Below are 6,017 nucleotides of genomic sequence, written 5' to 3'. Positions count from 1 at the left end.
GATGGGATAGTCTTTGTTGCTTTCACTTTTCTGTAACTGTGTTGAAATGTAGCAGCATATGTTTTTTTTTTTTGGTATTGGTGGACCTGACAGAGCCTTGGAGCTACTTTTTTTTTTTTAAAAGCTTATACCTTTGTGCCTTTATTAGGGAATGGCTTGCTGAGTTTGATCTAGCAGACATTGGTATTATGCAAAAGCATTGTGGAATTACTGAAAAGCGTAAATGCTGTCCGTGAGTTTTTACTGTTTGATCACTTTCACTGGTGTCACCGTTAATACTATCTGTAATGACCTATTACTCATTTACTCTTCAGCACTACTTTTCAACCTTGTCACAATTTTGATCTGCTGCTTTTGCACATGGTTAAAGAAGCCTCACGCATGATAATCTTTTCAATCACATTTTGATCACTACCTAGTTTGCTTCTTGACCTAAAGTTTTTGTAGACATGATCGGCACGTTGATTTCTCACTCTGGTAGTCGCGTGAAATTTACCTTTTTAACATGCAGCACATACTCCCTGGAGTAGTTCCTTTAATTTGAAAGCCTCTCAATTTTTGCATGACACTGAATGTGACTTTTTTTTTATCGTGAAACCAGCTTGGTATCAAAACACGGTTTTTAGAACATCAGTTTGACAAATGCAAAGTCATTAATAACCTAATTCCCTTCGATTCTGGTGCTTACGTAGGTGCGCAACTTGGCTCTGGGTCACTAGCAGCCTTTAAACATGTACACAGAGTGCTATCGTAAGACACTACTCGGTACCTTTTTTACTATCGAAACTACAGTTTACTTGCAGTGCAGGACACGGGTGTAGCACATTACTTTGTCTTTGGTGAGTTTGGCTGTCAGACACCTAAATGGTTAATTTTCTTTGATTAGTATATTTAAATTATTGGTGTGTCCTTTAAATGTGCCTGCAAATGGGCTCATTTCTACATTCATTTCTGGTTTCTGCAGGCTAAGAGTAATCGGTGTGTGTTTTCTCGGTTTTCTGGCCCAGACAGGGTCCCAGTCTGTCCTACCTCTATCTGCGGGGCCTGGAAAATCTTAACTGCTGTATGCTTCCTCACAGAAATGTGTTGGGTTAGTTTTGCAGCTTTGTGCATAATGGTTGGTTCAAGATCCCTGCCTTTTATTTAATGGCGGATAGTAAGCTGATCTTCACAAGTGTTTATTTTTACTTGCATGTACATATCAAGTCGAATAACATTCATTTTATTTGCGTAAAGCGAATCTCAATGTTGGCTTGTGTTTGACTGAAGGATTTGTTTTACAATTGGTGGAAACCGCAAATTGTTGTTCCTTATAGTACAACGTTTTTCTTATTTGTGGTGTCGGTTTGATGTAGAACAGATCGTGTGCTTTGTTTTTTGTTCAAACATTAAATAAATCATGACCTTTTGGCGGAGCATACATTTCCTGCAGGTTCAAAAATCAATTTAATTTATGCTCAAGTATAGGTTTTTTCTTCCCCCCCCGGTTTCTTCCTATTGGAGTCAAAACACAGATGTAGGTATTTATAGAAATGTGGTTTAAGGGTTGTAATCTCAAAGTACACAACTGCTTCACACATCAAAGCCTGCATTTCATTGGCAGATTAAAAACCAAATAATCATCAGAATTCTAAAATGGCACTTTAAAAATAATCTGGAGCATGTTGGTAACAGTTTGGCTCTGCAGGTGTATATAATAGGTGTGTGCAATATTTTTAAACAGGCTGTAGCATAGATGGACGTAGGCTTAGCAAGACAATTTGCACTGTTAAAAGTAAATTTTGTGTTTTCCAAATGGGGTTTTCCTTAAAACAAAGTGAATTGTTAACTTAGTTACATTTCTAGAACCTATAATTATGTGAAATCTGTTTCTCCCTGTGCATTTCCTCCAGAGGATTTGGATGTGGTGTGTAAGTGGGGTTCTGTATGTTTATACGCAAAGATGTGGATTTTTTTTTTTTTTGCTGTGCTACTTTCATTTTCTGTGAGTTCGTCAAATAAAACTAGTGTTTTTCAATCAATCTTGGCTCCAAATATTATTCAATTTTGTGCAGCTGTAAATTTATTTCCTGATCATTTTAGATTAAATCCTTATCTGGAAGAAATTGAAATGTATAAAAATGACTGCAAGTTAACACTGTTCATCTACTGAGGTTTCTTTAACTGTTTTCAGATAAAGCGAGAATCGGACAGATTCAATTACCGGTGTTTGTAATTGACTGACAGAATTATCAGTAACTGATACCAGATCTATGGCACATTGTGGCGAGGGTAAGCAATTGTGTTGCAGACAAATATCCTCCCGCAAAACAAAGTCCTGCAACTTGGGACGGCCGGTGACTCTAAATTCCCTGTGAATAATTGTGTTGGCCCTTTGATGAACCGACACCGAAGAGCATACAAAAGGAAAATTCACCCACTACGATGGGTTTCTATTGATCAGACGCTGATGATCAAAATCCGCTCCTTCGCCTGCTGGGGGATGCTATTGGAGGAGTGGGGGGGTGGCGTCACGCGGTGATCAAAGCGGAAGCGACGAAGGAGAAAAAGAAGCGAGTCCACGTCACTGAGGTGTGATAGCGCAGGACGGCTTCCGTGGGTTGTCCACGCATTCCCGTGTTGGATTAAATATTTAAATAATTTGACCACAAGTCGGAGATGCTTTGAGCGGCTTCAACAGAGGCACCGGGAATACGCTGAAGGTTACCGGCTTACGGTACGTGAACCTCCGCCTGCTGCTAGCCAGCCCGGCTCAAACGCCGGACGGTGCCCGCTGCAGTGCGTCCTCCGGGCATTCGCGGCTTGTATTACGTTTAATTTCTGCCAGGCTTCGTGGAATATCACCTCCAGTATGTGTTTGTAGGCGCAGCTAGCTCTAGCTGGGCTCCGTTCATCGGCGCGTTGTTGACATGCTGGTTGCAGCGCAGCTGGTAACGAGCGACAGCTGATCAATGGACGGAGCAGGCCCGGTGAACAGCTGCTGCTACCACCAGGGTGAAAGCCAAGTCATAGCTGTCATTTTACCGCGGTAAATACAAAGGGTAGATTAATTATTATTACATATGTGCAACCATTACTATTCTGTATTATTGGATTGTATGGCGTTTTACACAATTGGTAATTAGTGTGCCCCATCAGCATGTAACAGCAGTAATCCTGCACCTAATGGATTGCCACAGCCTGCGGGGCGGGCAGCCACCTCAGGCTGTGGACGATGCTTGTGCTTGCTCGAATCAAACCAGCAGGTAGTTAGGTTCAGGTCAGAGGTCAAAGGTAAGGTGACTTTATTTGTACCCAAAGGTAGAACTGGTTTACAGCAGTTACACTTTCTAACTGTAGTCTGCCGCTGGCCGCCGCGCGCCTGAGCCGGGGATCGAACCGCCAACCTCTCAATCATAGGACGACCCTCTCAACCACCGCGCCGCCGCCGCCCACCGTCACCTTACCTTTACCTTCACCGGGTCATCAGCGGCCCTTCAGAACTGCCTCCAGAATGCCAGACTCACAGTCCTGGTCGTGTTGCCCCGGCGGTGGGATTCTTTCGCCTGTCTTTTTCTCGTGCCTTTTTATATGAGTATAGGTTAGATCAGGCATGGGCAAACTACGGCCCGGGGGCTCTTTAATCCGGCCCGCCAAATTTGTCCAAATTCGCCGAGGTCTACATTTGGAGCCTCCAAATGACTTTATCTTTGTTATGTGGATTCATTTAATAGCACTCTTCCCTCATGAACTTCCGGGTATGCTAACGCTATGTTCTGCTCAACCTCACGTCTTCGCCTTGTCCTGTTTGCATTTGCTCAAAATGAAGAAACAAAGCAGCATGCAGGACATGGATGCAAAAACGGAGCAAACAAATAGGTCCCGACCAGAGGAGCGTAGTACTTCAGTATAGTTACAGCACAGAGCTTGCCAGGCAGTGGACTCAAATACTATATAAAATATTAATAATTCACCAATCAGAGTTTAAAATGGTGGAGGTCATATTGCCCATGCCTAATCTCGGTAGAGGACGTTGTTCTCCAGTCAACCATGTTACCTAATATGTGAAATCCACTTGCATGAAGAAGATTATTGCTTTCAACATCTGGTTACTGTTGTTAAATACCAAAATATCAACAGGCCGTTTGATGAGTTATTCACATCAGGCTGATATGTATCTTTTAGACTTGTGATATATTCTTAGGATAGCACTTTATTATCATTTCACGCAGTGATGCAATGAAAGTAAGTGGTGTGGTAAACGTTTTAGGTGCACGGTACATGCAAACATCCACATGAAGCCAGCATTAACTGACATTGCATTGTTAATTCATGATAAATATTCCTCACCTCACCTGTCAGTGACTTTGTTATTCGATTGGTGATCGTGTTAAGAGTTTGTCAGAGTTTTTTTTTTTACTGCTCACAGAGCCTGGCATGGAGAAGGCATGGGCTCAGAATTTCCTTACGAACCTTTTTATAAGGTAAACGGGCGCTTTCTATCTACTTTAATCTCTGTCTAATTAGCTGGCTGTTTTACTTTGTTTGAGCGAGGTCAGAATGCCATGACCTGGTCAAACGGCCGTATGGTGGTGATAAGAGGCGAAACAAAACCCAAGTACTGAAGTATTTGAATTAGGAAGTCTAACCTGCTGTATGCTTTTACTTTTCTTGCATGGACAGCATGAAGTGACCAAAGAGGGATCACGATATGACGTAATCTGTTTATTTGTGTGTACTAATATAGCATGAGCTAAAAATGAGCAAACGGCATTACTGTTTTAGCACGTGTTCACATTTACTTTCAAGGAGGCGGCATGCTTCTAAGCCAATTCAGTAAAGGGTGTTAAAGTAAGCTTATTACACAGAGATCGAAAACAAGGCTTCAGCGGCTCTAACAGGCAGATCCTGCAACGTTATTTCAGACTCTGTTTGGCTAATTGAGCGCGGAAACACTGACCAATGTGAGTATCCCATGCATTATTTAAATCTGCATCTTAATGTGTGGAACTTGTTTGTTCTCATAAGCAGGGGCTCAATAGTTACATTCAAGTTTTGCTAATTGTAAAACTGTAGAAGAAAATGTAAGTGAAGATCTTGTGAAGATCAACTTTTACACTCGGTGTTGTCGAGGGTAGAGAGTTAATATTCCCGATGTAGCTGAGCCACTGGCCGGAAAATAAAAGGATTGTCCTAACTTTAACCGGAGACTCGTATTTGTTCAAGACTAGATCTTTGCTTTAAGTCTCCGTTTTGTGTGTGAATGCTGAGCAGCATTGAGAAACCTAAATTACAACTGGAGTAATTGCAAGAGATTTTCTATTATTTAGTTTTTATGGATCGATCATATCTCTTAGGAATATGAGCCAGGTATGAACTACATGCTTGGATGTTAAGGGCTGTGATATTTTTCTTTTACCGAGTTTGGATTTTGGTGTGCAATATATGATCTAATCAGAATACTGTATACCTTTACGGTTAACAACACTATTTTCAGTGCATTTTCTGTTTTAAGTTGAACATGTGGCTGACTTTGATCCAGCCCCTCAGATAAGCAGAATCGAGAGCTGTTGAGACCCGGAACAGAAACGCAGAATTCAAATCATTTATGTTCCAAATGATTCCCAACCTTAGGTGCAAGTGTAGCGCCCAAAGGGTGCTAAAAGAAGACATTCACCCTGATGTTGTGTGGCAAGTGATAAAGAATTTAAGCATTTGCTGTTGTATCACTTGACTTCAGGGCAGCTTCTGTCCTCAGGCTGTGAAACGTCTCTGCTCCGACTCTGCACTCCTCTATAAAAGCGTTTTTCTTGTGTTGCGTAAAGGGATTAGAACTCTCATTTGGATTCTTCCTGTGTCATAGAAGGAGAAATAAATGAACCTGGAAGATGTAAGTGTCTGAATTATTAAATGCTTCATCACCAAACAGCAGCAGGTTCTAAACAAAATCTGTTCTTCTTGGCTGGGATTTTGTTTGGATACATTTTACACATGTAATATGCATTAAATGTTATATGTGCTTGTCCCCTTGCCTCTAG

The sequence above is a fragment of the Brachionichthys hirsutus genome, unplaced genomic scaffold (assembly GCF_040956055.1).
Source record: "Brachionichthys hirsutus isolate HB-005 unplaced genomic scaffold, CSIRO-AGI_Bhir_v1 contig_698, whole genome shotgun sequence".
Classification (NCBI taxonomy): Eukaryota; Metazoa; Chordata; class Actinopteri; order Lophiiformes; family Brachionichthyidae; genus Brachionichthys; species Brachionichthys hirsutus.
The sequence above is the reverse complement of the archived record's forward strand: the minus strand, read 5'-3'. Positions refer to the sequence as shown.